This window comes from Protopterus annectens, chromosome 11.part0 (genome assembly GCF_019279795.1).
Source record: "Protopterus annectens isolate FY-2018-M chromosome 11.part0, PAN1.0, whole genome shotgun sequence".
Classification (NCBI taxonomy): Eukaryota; Metazoa; Chordata; order Ceratodontiformes; family Protopteridae; genus Protopterus; species Protopterus annectens.
The window spans coordinates 557,479,916-557,497,727 of NC_056745.1; the positions used below are offsets into that span (position 1 = coordinate 557,479,916).

At 39.9% G+C, this 17,812-nt stretch overlaps 1 protein-coding gene across 1 annotated transcript in view; it reads left to right on the forward strand.

Annotated features, from left to right (window-relative positions):
• Window positions 1-17,812, forward strand: part of PTPRQ (protein tyrosine phosphatase receptor type Q) — a 4,272,575-nt gene that overhangs the window by 2,531,219 nt on the left and 1,723,544 nt on the right. The gene's annotated exons all lie outside the window — the stretch shown is intronic.

Below are 17,812 nucleotides of genomic sequence, written 5' to 3' on the forward strand. Positions count from 1 at the left end.
ATTTTTGGAGTACCCACGGAGAGATGTGAATCTCAAACCACAGTGCAACTTTGATTATAACTGACGTTTAGACTGAGTAAGGAGACTAGTATCATAGTTAAGCAAGATTCCATTTCAGTACGGTGGATTATGGTGAGATTTACTTGGTTCCAAGAATGAAACAGGAGGGAGCAAATTAAACCATGAGCCACACTCTTATATCAAGAAATATTGTGATTATCATCCTTATCCAGGCGATTTTTTAATATTGTTTAAGCAATGGTAATATACAAGCAAAGGATTGCTTCACCTACTGTGGAACAGATTGTAGCTGGTTGTCTGCCTAGCTCTGAAAAATTTAAAGAAATCTCTCATTTCTCCGGACTTTGTTGCCTGGGTTAGTTCTACTAGGTCAATGGCCTCTTTTCAGGGGAGACCTAAAATGGTATTCATACTGACTAGGGGAAATTTGACCAGGGTACTAGACAGGAACTTCCCCTACTCTTTTTGCTATGTACCATGGGATCTTTTATACCCACCTGAGCTTCCACCATAACTTAGGCAGATGGGACCTTCGTTAAACATCTCATCCAAAGGATGGCACACTCAGGAATGCAGCACCATAGTTCAGGTATGATTTTTGGAGATAGATAATCTACTTAAATTATATTGAATTATTTATCAGGTAGTATTCAATTTTATATGAGTTTTGGTTCCAGTTTACAAACAAACTGATCGCTAAAGTCATGGAATATACTGCACTGAAATTATGTGATCAGGAAAAGATAGGAACTGTCTCATTGTCATATGAAGTGGTGGGCAGTTAGTCCATATGTTGCTGCTTTTGTACCTATTGTTGAATGACTCTTCACTGTTAATATATAAATATGTTTGTAATTTATGAATTATTTTAGCAATAATCCATGACTGTGTGGATTATTATTACTATGCAATGACATTATTTAAGAAAGCGATTGCTTACCTATCTTATAATGCTATTGTATGGTGGCACTTCAGTTACCTACCACCTTCTCTACACAGTACTCCTGTACTGTGCATGGTATAGTACATTCATCCACATGCTTGCACAGTACATCAGAACAGTGCAATAGAGGTGAAACAGAAAAGAGCAATTTGTTATTAGTATTATTACTGGCTTATGACTTGGCTCCTTTGCTGAACTGGACAAAGTCAAAAATAATGGGATGCCCTAAAAATCAGAGATAACTAAATATTACTGTATGTCTCTTAAAAAGCTAATAGAACAACATTTTTTGGCATCAACATGCATTCTCTGAACAGGAAGTATAAAAGTTAATGACTGACAAAACTGACTAACAATAATCTTGAGTGATTTACCAGATAAAAAGTTTATGAAAGACAGGGTAAAATATAAGAATAATCAAAGATATTTTCTTCTCTGGACACTTGAGGGGTATGGTTACCAGCAGTGTGATCAACCAGTTCATGCATCAAGCCACCTGGCCAGCTTACTCCTCTAACACTTCCTCCAACTCCTTTATCAGGAGATGATCTGTGACTCATTGATGACATCACTGCCAGAGAGTAGTGTAGCAAGGATGGGGCAAAAGAGGCATATGCCCTGGATGAAAGTGTTAGAGGTTGTAAGCTTGAAGTGCCATTCCTTCATTCTTCGTTACATACTGGCATTTCTAAATGCTGATACAGAAATTAACTTTCAAACTTTTTTTTTTTTTTGTCTATCAGAGCTGCCTTTTTTGCCTTCTATTTGAACAAGAGGGTGAGACACTAGTTTAGGGACCAGACCAGGGCATTGGCTAAGCCACTGGTACAGCCCTAGAAATGTATGTCCCTCCTAGTATATGTGCCCATCTGGTCTGCTCCAATATCCACAGCATGTTACTGTGCTAACTGCCATGACTGGTATGTGTCGAGTGGCAGTCGCCATGCTATACAGACAGAATGATCCAGACGTGTCTGCAAAGTCAGAAGTAAACCTTGTGTCTGTGAGGTAAAGCGATTAACTATTATGCCAACCCCACCTTCATTTTCATTTTAGGCTGATAAGTATTGTACCTCCTTTGAATGGATTAGCAAGTAAGCATATATAGGTTGTGTTTTCCAATACATACTACTGTGACATATGGGTGTGACATGTACCTTTGTATAATTATAACTGTGAGTAATACATTTCTGCTGTTAAATTAAATATATGATGACAGGCATCATACTCACCCATTTCCCCATTCTCATCTGGTACAGGAGTATATTCTCCACAAAGTACTTCTGAGCTAAAAAATATTAACAAGAAATATAAATATCTTGAATTTCTCCATGACTTAAATAATAGGGCTGTGACCTACCATGCATGTTTACCATGCATCCCAGATGAACTGTCATCTTCCCATTACTTTAGAAGGTTGAATAGTGTCTCTTCAGCTCATTGTAATGGTACAATGACTGCTCACCAGAGCACTTGGGTGCCATACTGCACACAGTGCCTTGAATATCACTTAGTGATGCTCCAGGTGGGCATGTCTTAACATATGCTACTATGTGCTCTACCTGTCCAACTTAGGGCCAGACAGCTAATGAGCATGGCTTCTTTGTTGTTATAATAACATTGCGCATACAACACTGTCAGTCTGTTTAAGGTTATGTATGATTTATTTCAGTAGGTTGCAAGTATTGGTAAGGGGTTTATTTATACACGGTATAATGCTTACATGATAGAGTTAGGTTCCTCTATTATGGATATAGTCCTACCTGTAGTTGAAGAACTGTCTGGGCCCAATGATGATGGCAGCAAAATCCCAGCACAGCTGGGGTTATGAAGTCAGTAGTAGATATGGGTAATGCAATGGTTCAATCCCGACTCCCTTCCATGGACAAAGCTCCTGGGTCTGTGATTGTACAACCCACCCTGAACCCAGCATGCCAATGTAGGACAGGATGAGGCCAAAACATCAGCTCACAGAGCAACTTCATCTCCAGTGGCACTTTGGTTGCCACCAGCTACATTCAGCATACAGAGGGCCTCATGGATCAGAGTACTAGAGGCCTTCCACTCCATGGGTATTTCCCCCTTCCAAATCTGAATGTCTCTATGGCCACTATGCAGTGATAGTGCCCCACATCAGCTGTCTCATATGCTGTATCATGGTATTGAAAAGCTGATGAAATATCCCTGAGGTAGATGCCTGGAGTACACCAACCATGTCCACAATTGGTCAGTGGATGACCCCTATAGCTAAACTTCTCAAAGCCACACATACCTTGTTGTCCACAGGAAGTGGTATGCCACACAATCCACAAGCCTGCATATGTGGGTAACACATAGGTACATAGGTTCATAGGTTGGTACTAGGCTATCGGCCCTAGGGCCTATACAAGCCTAGCCATAACAATTCCCTGGCTATTTCTTCCCACACTATTTACTTCCCTGGTCCCCTGTCTAGCAGGGCAACTGACATGATCCCCAGGGTGAATTTCCTTTCTTCCATCCAATTATCAAGGTTCCTTTTGAAGAGGGCCAAGGAAGTGCTCTGCTTGACATGTATGGGCAGTCTATTCCAGAGTCTGGGGAGTTTCAGGGTCAGGAACCTAGCCCTTCAGCATGTTTTGTTTATTGTAATGACAAGGTTTAGATCCCTGGAGTATGTGGCTCTGAGGGATTGGGATTTCTTTAAGTGTAGCATGTCCAACAGCTCTGGGTTTGACATGGCCTTGTATGTTAAGCAGAGATCGCCTCTGAGTAGATGATATGCGACAGAGTATAGCTGGAGTTTTTTAAGGCGGTCAGCATAGGGCATCTGCTTTAGGCCTGTGATTCTTTCAGTAAGGTATTTCTGTGACCTTTTCAGTTGTTGCAGATATCTTGAGAGGTACATACCAAATGGGGCATTGTATTCTATAATGGGTCTAATGAGGGATGAGTACAGTGGGACAATGACCTCCATTTTTCTGGATGAAAAGCCCTTAGTGATGAGGTGTGCCACATAGAAGGATTTCCTGACTGTTGTGGCGATGTGATTATTGAAGGTGAGACCACTGTCCACCTGTGTCCCTAAGTCTCTTATCACATTTTTGGTGTTTGGTGTACTGCCACCTATGTGGTAATTCACAGGTACATGTTTTTTCCCAAAGGGGATAACTATACATTTCTTGGCATTGAGCTTGAGCCCATGACTCTGGCACCAAGCATCTGTTTCTCTAAGGCCCTTTTGTAGAGTATCCACATCATTTGGGGATTTAATAATTGCTCCCAGTTTGCAGTCATCTGCGAACTTTGTTAGCCAAAGTCCCTTAGTGTTGGCCTGTACTTCAGAGAAGTAGATGCCAAACAAGAGAAGTCCCAGGACTGAACCCTGAGGTACTCCACTTGTCACTTGTCTAGAGCTGGATTTGGAGTCAGCTACTTTAACAGTGTGGATTCTGTCAGTAAGCCAGTTGGCAACCCATCGAGTGATGTAGGGATTAATGCCCAGCTTAGTAAGTTTATCTATGATTCCTGAGTGGGGGATGGTGTCAAAGTCATTGGACTGCCTGACCCTCATCCACGGCTCTGGAAACTGATTCAAAGAAGTCAATCAGGTTTAGGAGACAAGATCAGCACTTCACGAACCCAAACTGGGTGGGGTCCAATGTTTGAAGGTTGCCAATATCTTTGTTTATAAGTTCCATGATAATACGTTCCATGGCCTTGCAGATTAGGCTTGTCAGACTGATGGGGCAGTAGTTCCCAGGATCCAAGGTGGATCCCCCCTTGTGGAGTGGGATAACTGTAGCTGTGTGCCACTCAGTGGGCATGAAGCCTGAGGTGAGGGTATGATTAAACATGACACTTAGGTGAGGTCCCAGTTTATTTTGTAGTTCATGTAGTACACAGCCCAGGATGTCATCTGGTCCCATGGATGCTGTATTCTTAGCTTTGGAGAGTGCATTTTTTACCCGTGTGGCCATTACTACTGGAATTTGGCAATCTTCTGGTATTGAGATGGGCTGTTTAGGGGGTGAGAGGGGGGTGAAGTTGGCACTGAATCGATCTGCCAAAATATTGGGAATATCCTTGTGATCAGTATATTTAATGCCATTCTGTTGTAGCTCAGAGCAGATCTGAGCATTGCCATTTAGATTCTTGACATAGTTATAGAATGCCTTGTGGTTGTCTTTGGAATCTTTGGCAATTTTATTTTCGTAGCTAACTTTGGAGGATTTTACAAGGGATATCAGCTTCTTACTGAGGCTGGTAAGGGCATTTTTTGCATCGTGGGATTTTCCTCTTTTCTGCAACAGTTTCTTCCTTTTGTTGTAATGTTTGTTTATGGCAGTGGACCACCAGATTGGCTTCCTTTTTCTGGAGGAGAGCATCTTGGTTCTATTTGGGATGGTACAATTCATGCATGAGTGGATGTGCTCATACAGTGCCTTAGTGTAGGACTCAGCAGTCGAACATTCAGTTCCCGTCTGCATGGGTGTCATGAAGTTTGTCACTTCTGACTTGAGTAGCATGAAGTTGGCTTTGGAGAAGCTTTTTATGGAGGTTTCCTTACTGGAGACTGGGGATGGGGTGTGGATGTTAAGGGTGATTAGCTTATGGTCTGACCTGAACAATGAGGGGGTGACCATAGGTGTGGAGCATCGATTTCCCATGTTGGTAATTACCAGGTCTTGGATAGTGGAGCCTCTGGTGGGACTATGGATTAGCTGATCTAGGGCGTTGGAATTTATGAATTCCAAGAACCGTTGGGCAAAGGTGTTGGTACATGAGTAGTTTTCCCAGTTAATGGCAGGGTAGTTGAAATCACCCAGTGTGTTTGGTTGTATCTTAATATTTTCTAGTATCTTCAGAAAGGTGTAGTGAGAATCCTGTGGCATGGTGGGGGATCTGTAGCAAGCTACAGTTTGGATTGCAGTGTAACCTAGAGTTAGTTGCACCTGGAGAATTTCAGACACATTGTGTTGGGCAACTAGCCTGGTGGTGTGTATATCCTTGGTCTCATTCAGCTTCTGCATGGTGCCTCTGTCCACACAGTAGTGGTCCACAATTTCTAAGTTACTGAGATCATTTATGTTTATGCTATGTTAGGCACAGACAGATGACTCAATAGCACTGAGGGTGATAACAGGCATCTCTGTGATTAATGTCAGTGAAAATAACTTTTTGAATAAACAGATTTTCTAATGTGGCAGCTACCCAATATATAATTTCATGATCTCTCTCTCCCATAACTCCAGGATTTTACTACGGGCAGTGACTCTGGAAGTCAGGTCTCAACACAAGAAATATATATGTTTCTGAATCAAGTTGCCATGCTGTTTACCATCATTCGTATCTGCCATTACCTTTACTTTAATAATGTTGCTCATTTCCATGTCATTATATTGTCATTTGCAAGCATTACATGCACTCACATTTTATGCACAAGCTCAGTCATGATAAGTGTGTCTCTGAATCTCCCACCAAGTGTAAGGACACTCTGTGTCCCTATATATCTACCACAATGATTAAAATGTTTCTGAATTACAGAGTATGCCACCATAAAGTAATTTTTCAAACAGAAATGCTTAGATGAAACATTGCTGGTCTTTTTGAAATATCTCTCACTAATGTACAAAGAAATAGTGGGCTGCTGTTTCATCAGAAATGCAGATGTTGCTGTAGTATAGAAATACTTCAGTTTTGACAACGTTAGGTTTTCTACAATCTTTAGTTTTATTTATTTACAGGTTCTTTTATCTGTGTTATTTTTGATGAACTTACTTGAAGGCCTTATTTTACTTTTGCACTTCATGTTTTAACAACTTCCCCATGCCTTATTCTGCAGTATACCCTGCCAATACTCTGTTTTGAGAATATGAGTGACACAGGGATGATTTCAAAGCCATGCACATGTAATCATTTTGTTTTAATTATCATGTATTCCTTTCCACTGAAATGAAACATACCTATCATCACAAATGCACGTAGGTAAAATGCAGTTAAGAGAATGGCTTTTTAACACTGTTTGGTGTCACCTCTACAGATGTGCTACATAGCACAAGTAAAACACAATAAAAAAAAAAAAAAAAAAAAATTGCAGAGGGCAAGCTCCCCTGTTAATTATATATATATATATATATATATATATATATATATATATATATATATATATATATATATATATATATATATATATACTACCTATGAGATCATACACTATCAGGGAAAAGGGCATATTTCCCTACCTAGCATATTTGCCATTTTGCCAACCTCTCAACCATCTGCTTAGTTGACCAACTTTTGGCGACTAAACAGATGTTGACCAACTGTAGTATTAGCAATAATCAGCACTCTCCTTTGATATATATATATATATATATATATATATATATATATATATGGGTTCCATACACTAGATCGAATTTTCACTAATTCGAAATAGTGCTTGGAATGCTCACTGTAACGAAAGTGCACTTAATCGAAAGTGCACTTACGCAAAGTTCAGTACAACAAACGGGTGTTGTACTGAACTTCTGTGCAGTTCTCACGGACCTTAGGGTTAGGGCATGGGTCATAGTAAGGGGATAGCCCTACGGGCTATCCCCTTAGCATGACCTGTGCCCTAACCCTAAGGTCCATGACGACTGCAGCGCAGTGAAGGACATAGCAATGTCCTCCACTATGGTGTGATAGTCACGAACGTTAGGGTTAGGGCATGGGTTAGGGTAAGGGGATAGCTTTGCTAGCTATCCCCTTACCCTAGCCCATGCCATAACCCTAAGGTCCATGACTATCGCACCATAGTGGTGGACACAGCTTGTTTTTTATGTCATCTACTGTGCTGCGTTGTTTTTGGTGAAGTGCACTTATGCAAAAGTTCACTTTCGTTAAAGTGAACTTTCACAGAAGTGAGGCTTCCTATTACAAGTTTGAAGTAGTGAACTTTCGTTCTTGTAATAGGAATCCATATATATATGTGTGTGTGTGTGTGTGTGTGTGTGTGTGTGTGTGTGTGTGTGTGTGTGTGTGTGTGTGTGTCTTCTTATTGACCCCTTACAATCTTACATTGTCATTGACTGTTCTTGTTAATGTATTGCAATCTGTTTTATCAATGTGAAATTCATGTGCTCATAGCCATTGATACTTATCTGTTTTATTTAACCATTTCCATCTTGCTCAGTCCTTATCTCCTTACATTTTATCATCCTTTGTGCTTGATGAAATTTTTGTCTTTGTCCTATACCCTTTACTACCCTTACTGTTATCAGAATCACATTATCACACCACATACATTGCCAAAATGGGCTTATAAAATAATAAAAATCATTTATCTGTGGTATATGCTGTGCAACATTTGGCAAAGCACAACTTTGTTGTCCATATAAAACCATAGAGAAATAATACTTTTTCTATAGCAAAAATTGAGAAAAATCCTTTGAATACAATAAAACATTGTCATACTTTGTGTAACTATGGTGAGTGTCCATGTGTGAAACTAGTCAGTACTGGCATAAGCTGACATTAATAGTTGCATTATAACACTTTCCATGTCTTTTTGTATCATAACATGATATGTACATTGTCAGTACATTAGTGGCAGGATTGTGATTTCCTGATTATTGCATGTTGTGCACCAGTGTTCATTTTTTTAATTTTCTACATTCTCTTGAAATGTATGTGTTCTTACAATTTTCTTATATGTTCCTCTTAGGCATCACTTGCTAATCCCCTGAGCTATGGAATATCAGTTAGGCAGACAGGTGTTCAAATCCAGTGAGGTCTAAGTTGTTGCATTCTGACAAACAATCCACACCTTGCAATAAGTACTTACAATGCATATATGGAATAATAGTAAACATATTATGTATATATATAACAGGTTGTCATTTATGTACAAATTGTGACTACATTGGGGTGATACATTTGATTACCTGATTGCTGAATGCTGTTTAGCAATGATAATTTTTTAGTCTCAGTGTTATAACATTCCCTTGAAATGTTTGTTTTCTTACAACCTTATCATAATTATCTCCGTGGATTCACTTGCTAATGTGATGGTCTGTATAATATCAGTTAGGCAGGCAGGGGTTCAAATCTATTGAGGTCTAAGTTGCAGAAGTCTGATAAACAATCCATACCTTGCAGTAATTACTTACAATACAGGTAAATATGGAACATGTATGTAACAGGTTATGATTGATGTATACATTGTCAATTCAATATCAGTTGGTTTTGATTCTCTGATTTCCTTTGATTCCCACAAGACACACACCTAAGCCCCTAAGGCAAAACAGCTTGCCGAATACAATAATCATAGGTGACTCATTAGTGAGGCACACTGATGTGCCACTCATTAAGTTGAATAAGGAGAATGTAACAGCTGTCTATCAGGTGTTGGAATCTGACACATAACACACGCACTCAGATCACTCCACAATAAGTACAAGTATGACTCTGTCAATGTTCATGTGGGTGTGAATGACCTAAGATGCACCTCCCTGGACTACATGAAAAGAGACATGGTGGAGCTCTTGGATTATGCGGCCCAAGCAGGTATGACCCTAGCCCTGAGCAGCATCCTACCATCACCCAGAATGATACCACAGTACAAACAGAAAATTATTGACTTTAACAATTGGCTAAGTTTCTGGTGTCATTCTAAGGAGATCCAGTATCGGTCTGCTTGGGATGACATGATTGACAGACCTGAATACTTTGCCAGAGATGGCCTGCATCTGTCACCCTTGGGATTCTGGGTACTGGCTAAGGCTCTTCCTACCCCTGTAGTGCATTTTTAGGCGGTTTTCCAAAGACCAAATTACCACCATAACAGCTATAAATAAATGCACTTTGAGGGTCATGCTGTTCAATGTTAGAAGTCTGAATCTCAAGATGCACTTGCTCGAAGCACTCCTCAAAATTGAGAACATCGACATTTGTGCTGTAAAGGAGACCTGCTTTAAAGCAGCAGAAAGCACCCCTGCACTACCAGGCTATAACTCATTCCACACCTTTCAGCCCCAGAACATGGACCAAAGTTCCAAAGGTGGTGGTGTCTCCATATTCGTAAAGGATATGCACACCTCCAGACTAGTAGCCCAGCATAATGCATCTGAGGTACTCCAGGTACAAATAACTTTGGGTAATTCAGCAATTCAGGTCATAGCCTGCTATAGGTCCCCAACCATGCCTCATGACTCTCACTCCACATTCCTAAGCACCCGATCCAACTCAACACTCTCATACTAGGTGACTTTAACTACTCCTCTATCAGCTGGGAAAACTACTTATGCACCAATACACTGGCCCAACGTTTCCTGGAATTCATCAATTCCAATGCCCTGGACCATCTCATTCTTACCCCCACTAGAGGAAGCAACATTCTTGACCTGGTTATTACTAACATGGACAACCGTTGCTCTACACCAATAGTCATTTCCTTCCTGGTTCGATCTGACCACAAACTAATCACCATGGAAATCCACATCTCACCCACAGCCCCGCAAAGGTATCCACCCTGAAAAACTTCTCCAAAGCTGACTTTGTACTCCTAAAAGCAGAGGTGGATAACTTCACAGCACCCATGCCAATGGAAAATAGATGCATGACTGCCTAATCATACACCAATGCCCTGTGTGAACACATACATAAATGAATGGAACTAGCCATACCCAACAGAACCAAGACACTCTCCTACAAAAAAAGGAAGCCAGTCTGGTGGTCCCCTGCCATTAATAACCTCTACAACAGAAGGAAGAAACTGTTGCAGAAAAAGGTGAAGTCCCAAGACTGGAAAAATTCCCTTATTAGCCTCAAAAAAAGCTGAGATCCCTCATCAAAACCTCCAAAGCCAGCTATGAAGGCAGAATTGCAGCAGACACTAAAAGCAACCACAAAGCCTTCTATAGTTATATCAAGAATCTCCATGGCAATAACTAGATTTCTGAGTTACTGCACAATGGCACCTCCTATACTGAGCCAACAGATATTGCCAACATACTGGCCAACAGATTCAGTTCCAACTTTACCCCTCTCTCCCCCCAAAGGACCAATCTTAACACCAGAAGAATGCCAGACACCCAGCATTACTGCAGCACAGGTTAAAGATGCATTGTCTAAGGCCAATAATACAGCTTCCATGGGACCCAACAATATCCCTGGCTGCATTCTACATGAATTACAAAGTGAACTGACACCACATCTCTGTGCTATGTTCACTCACAGCCTCATCTCAGGCTTTGTCCCTACCAAGTGTCAGACTGCTACAGTCATCCCTCTCCATAAAGGAGGAGCAACTACAGACCCTGGAAATTACTGCCCCATTAGCCGGATGAGTCTGATATGTAAGGCTATGGAGCTCATCATCATGGACCTATTTAACAAGGATATAGGGAATCTCCAAACTCTAGATCCCATGCAATTTGGTTTTGTGAAAGGTAGATCATGCCTGCTTAACCTGGTTGACTTCTTTAAGTCAGTCACCAGTGTGGTGGATGAAGGTAAGGCAATTCATACAGCCTACCTCAATCTGGCCAAGGCCTCTGATACATTCCTCACACAGGAATTACTGATAAACTCAGAAAACTAGGCATCGGCCCCTATATCATCAGGTGGGTGGCAAATTGGCTCACAGATAGTACCCACAGTGTGAAAGTAGTGGACTCCAAGTCAGACTGCTAACCAGTCACTTGTGGAGTCCCACAGGGATTGGTTCTGGGTCCTCCTCTCTTTGGCATCTACTTCTCAGAAGTCTAGGCCAACACAGAGGGACTCTGGCTGACCAAATTCACAGATTACTGCAAGCTGGGAGCCATTATTAACTTCCCAAGTGATGCAGACATCCTACAGAAAGGCCTCACTGAGTCTAATCACTGGTGTTGAAACCATGGCATTAAGCTTAATGCCAAAAATGCATTGTCATCCCCTTTGGGAAAAACTCAGTTTCCACTAATTACCACATAGATGGGAGCCCACTGAACACTGAAGGTGTTATAAGAGATCTAGGGACACAGTTGATAGCAACCTCTGCTTCGACCACCACATTGCCACTGTGATCAGAAAGTCCTTCTATGTGGCACATCTCATTATCAAGGGTTTTGCATCCAGGAAGAAAGAGGTCATCATTTCTTTCTACTCTTCCCTCATTAGACCAATCATAGAGTATAATGCCCCATTTGGCATGTACCACACTAGACATCTGCAACAGCTGGAGAGGTCACAAAAGTACCTCATGAAGAAGATCCTAGACCTTAAACACATATCCTACATGGACAGACTCAAACAACTCCAGCTATTCTCTGTCTCATATCATCTACTAAGAGGTGATCTCTGCTTGACTTACAAAGCCATGTGTGAACCAGGTCTGTTAGAAATGCTACATCTAAAGAATTCCCAATCCCTCCGCACCACACACTCCAGAGACCTCAACCTCATCACCACAATCAAGACAGCATGCTGGAGGGACAGGTTCATAACCTAGAGTCTGCCCATGCTCTGGAATAGACTTCCCATACATGTCATGCAGAGCACCTCACTAGCCCTCTTCAAGAGAAATCTTGATGAGTGGATGGGAAATAGAAAGATCACCCCAGGGATCACTCCAGTGGCTCTACTTGATAGAGGCACTGGGAACTAATGATGAGTGGCTCAATTCCAGGGCACTTCTATGGGCTAGGCTTGTAAAGGCCCCAGGGCCATTAGCTTGGTACACACCTATGAACCTATGATTGTTACCTGTTGGTTACCACTGTTTTTTTTTTTTCATTTTTCCATAGTGTTTTAACTTTTCCTTGAAAATGTGTATTTTGTGATCCCTTCATTATAAGTTCATCTGTGGCTTCATTTGATAATACAGCAGTCTAGATAGTATTAGTTAGACAGGTAGGGGTTCAAATCCATGAAGGCCTACTTTGCAGCAGGCTGATGAACAATTATACAAATGTTAAATAAATAAATAAATATTATAATCTGCTAACAGTATGCCATGCAAATATAAAATAAAATAAACATGATACATGTATTTGACAGCTTCCATGGCTCAGTTTATTCATGCACTGATGTGCACAGTGTCACTATATAGGCACATGAGTTTTAATCACATTTTGGTTGGTATGTTGTTTGTTGTTTTCTACTGTTCACTTTTCAGTCATCCTAATGCCAACCTTTCTCTGAAATGTGTGTATTCAGAGCCCTTATGGATACATTTATCTGTGGTTTCACTTGCTTATTCTCTGGTATAGAAAATATTCTTGTCAAGGGTATGTTTTCAAATGTGTGTTAGTATATTTTTATTGTCCTGTTACCAAGTGTTGTTTTCCCTTAAAAAGTGTTTTCTGGTCACCTTTTCTCAAAACAAATATAGAAGATGACCTTACTGAAGGTTGTGTTGCCCACACGAAATGAGAACAAGCAAAAACAATGGCAACAACCACCACGAGATGAAGTCCAAGGTTTAATCACAATAAAAGCAGCATAAAAACAGAGCAAACATACTGATATGTAAATACTTTCAGGCTAATTCCCTTCTTCAGACAATTTACTAATGGTAAAAGCAGTCTTTATGTAAAACACCAACCAATCACAAATCAATAATTCACCTGCCTTTTCTTTAGGGCTGCCTTAAGGGGAATTACATCATTGAGTCCTGAGGATCTATGAGCTGTTAGCTCTATAATCCATCTAGTTTTCTGATACTCCATTTCATTGACCAAATCCCCTCCCCTAAAACCTTTGTGTATGCTCTGTATAACAGCAAACTTAAAAACATGTCCTGGAAATTGGTGGATGTGTCGGTACAAAGCATTATGTCTGCTATGTAACCTAATAGAAGACAAATGATTCAGTATTCTATTCTTTAACATATGTTAAAGAATAGAATACTGAATTATTGATTTGTGATTGGCAGGTGTTTTACATAAAGACTGCTTTTACCACTAGTAAATTGTCTGAAGAAGGGCATTAGCCTGAAAGCACTTACATATCAGTACATTTGCTCTGTTTTTATACTGCTTTTATTGTGATTAAACCTTGGACTTCATCTTGTGGTGGTTATTGCCATTGTTTTTGCTTGGTCACCTTTTCTGTGCATGCTTCCTTGGCATGCCTTGCTAATAAAGTGGTCCAGAGAACATATACTTGAAAAAGGCAGAGGTTTGAACTCCATGCAGATATATTTTCTGTCCGCCTATTATATGTTCTGTTCTCCTGAAATTTGTTTTCCAGGCACTTTTTCTACCAGTGTTTCTATAGCATGCCTTGGTAAAGCTCTGGACTAGAACATATCAGTAATATAGGCAGTGGTTCAATTCCATTCATATATATCTCTCATTTTGTGTTATCATATGTTCAATTCCCCTCACAGTAAACAATCCATTATAGATATGTTCATTATGTGGATGAAGATGTGACTTTCCATCATAACATGTTTTGGATTCTGCTGCCATTATTGAGTTAGGAAGTTGGGAGATATGGGCTCCTATCTCATCTTCAACTTGCTTGTTCAACTTTCTGTGGTCATACATAGCAAGACATTTGGCAGAGGGCAACTTCAATGGCCAGTATTAATCGCAAACAAATAGCACTCTCAAGTCCTGTGGTCAAACTGAAGGAAAACCCTTAGAACATGCCAATCAGTCATGCAAAGGATCTATGCTTTGCTGTGCTTTCCATTTTGAAATAATGTGCAGCTACTTACATTATTCAAAGTCCTTTGATGGCTCAGTACACTTCTACAATGATTATTACAGTATCAGTACATTGGTTGGGAGTTTTAGTTCCTCGGGGGGTTGTATGCTGTTTCATTACTTTACTGTTTGCAGTCTCCACATGTACTACATTTGCCAGGCATATATGTTTTATAATACCTTCAGCTCAGACTGCTGCAGTGGCTCCCTTTGCTAATGCACTGCCATGAAACATTTAAGTGCTATCCATCTTCACATGTAATACATTTCCAAGATATGTGTTTTCTGACTATTGCAGTGACTCCTCTTGCCAGTAAACTGTGGATATGCTGGAATGTGGACTGAATTGCTGACTGACAGGGTAACACATATTCCTGTTTTAATGACATTCACAGTATCATACAAGCCCACTGCTACCATGCTGATATTGTAAGACCAGTGCAGGGTGGTACATCACATTACTTTATTATATCCAACCTAGACTGTGTATACTGTATACTTCACATTCTTCCAAAGTGGTGTATTGTCAGAAAGACTTTCTTCTGTTAATTGTTTGCTTCCCCAACTCCATTAGCACCTTTATGTCATCCATCTTTTTAGATTCAGTTATTATAATGTAACCTCTACTCTACCCTCAATCATCTTTAGTACTTTCCTTCCCACTGCAGATTTCTCTATATATGCTCTTGCTGCTGTTGATTATATCAGCATTTTACAACCTCATTTGCTTGTATTTCAATGTGACCATAGGGTGGTTTACCATGATCTAGCCATAACAAAAAAGTAATTGCCAAAAATGAATGTATATTAAGGTAACCCATGCTGCAAATGCATGCCGAAAAATATACCTATATGTCATGCAAAGGAATATCATCTAGTAAAGATATGCATGAAGCAGACAGTAACAATATTAATTAAAGACATGTATCACGTACCTATCTGGAAGCAAGGAATGTGATAACATTACTGTGGTTGAAACTGTAGTGCTTCAGCCATAAATAGGCAGGTATACCTGTTTCACAGCAGCACCTATGGGTAGAAAGGAATGTTTTATGGAAAAGTATGCATTATATGTCTTGTACATGAATCTAATTTCTGCTATGCATTGTAAAAGGTGGGTATAGTGTGTGGTTAAAGACTGTGCAGTCTGTAAGAGTGTATACCCAGACTCACACTTATGGATCTGTAGGAACTTGTAACACATGCATATAATATATGGTATAATATATACTGACTGTATGTAACTGTGGGGATACAACAACGGTGTGCTGCTGATGATTTAGAATGCTACCATAGCTAAAGTTGCAGCAACTGTTGGTAACTGCTATTCTGCAATGTTTGTGTGTTTGAGGGGAGTGGCAAACAATGGGGCATCTATTGATATAACAACAATAGTTCTTATAGAATGGTTCCTACAATTGGAATGAGTGAGGATGCATAATGTCACTCTAGGGGATGATAGTGAAGGTTTTCAGTAGTGTCGCTGTGTAGTATGCAGAATACTAAGGCTATTGTCTGCTGACAGCCTTCATCCCATAGTCCATGATTTGATTCCCTCACATTACATTTACCTGCTGCATGGTTTTGAGCCAGTTTCTTATCTAGGCAGTACTCTCAGACCTTCACTGCAAATGGGCTTGAAGTCAGTTGGACAACTATGTTTATCACTAAATAACTAACTAACTAAGCAAGATGCGCCACTAATGCAGGCCCATAACACTTCTGTGATTGGGCAGATAGAATGTAACTGTTGCATATGTGACAATAGGCCTGTATCAGTTTCAGGGGCTTTATTTGTTGGTGACACCACAGAATTACTCAGCGCTAGTCAACAAGAGGCAGATGCTTTAATTTCTATAAATCTGTACATCACTAAATATACTCATATAATAGTAAATTTCAATTTATATTCAGTAAATGTCATAAAATCTGAAAAGTGCCAAATTAGGAGATGTGAGCAATGCCTTTTTTGTTGGTCTCACATAAAGATGTTCCTTTAGCTGCAAATTATGGGGCTCTGCAGAGTGCGCTGGAGTACTTTGCTTTTGAATGTGAAATGCCTGGCATGAAAATAATAGTGTCCAAATCAGAAGGTAAGGCTCATGTCTGGAAAAGACCGGATTATTTTTTCCAGGTGATTGCAGCTTAGCTACCTCAAGCAAATGAGCGCAGGTGTGTTGTGGTCCTGTTGTGACTGTGGGTAGTGGGGCTTAAGTGCTTGGCCAGTATCTATTGGAGCAGAAGTGGCAGCAATGCAGATGTTGTACCTGAATCAGGTAGGGAACTGAGAGTTGAGTTACAAGTTGACATTGTTAGTTAATTAATCTATGCCCACATCCTGACCTGTGGTCATGAGAAAAGTAGTGATCAAATGATGAGCCCATGTCTACTGGTGGCATTGCACACAGACTCACTTTTTCAGCATAGCAATCCAAGAGAATATAGCAATATAGCTACTGCTTCTTCCTATTAAGTAGACTCAGTTATGTTTTAAGGTATTTGTACTGATACCCCTGGGTGCTTCAAAGAGTAAGTGTATGAGACACAGCCCACTAGAAAGCATTATATCGATGGTTTCCTGCAAATGCCTATAGATCTGATAAAGTGAGCTGAAGAGAGATGAGACTGGTCTACCTAGTTCGATTTGTTATTTTCATAGTAACGTGACCCCTTCCAGGACAACTAATTTAGAAAATTATGCTGACATTGATGAACTACAATAAAAGACACACTGACATGGGTATAATTTCTAAAATAAAATTCAGTTTTAACAGTATAAATCTTACTAGAGGCAAAAAAGCTTCATAAAACAGCCTATGGTGCTACTTTGGTAACAGTTCAGATAACAGTTTAGACTATGAGGAAAAAGAAAACTAATAACTCAAATCCATTCTGTCAAACTATAATTTTACAGCACTTACAAACAAACATACATACATACATACATACTGAATCACCTGATATTTTATATTTATTAATATAAAAGTAAACAATCTATAGCAAAATATACCCTAGAAGACTGACATGTCATATAACTGCTTAAAAAATCAGTTCAATATGTAGCCAAATTATGTAATTTTTATTTTATTTTACATTTTTTTACCAAGAAATTCTGACTGGGTGTGACCCCATTTTCAGTGTAGGCCCAGGAAGAAAAGCTTAACATAAAAATATGTGCAAAATTTCA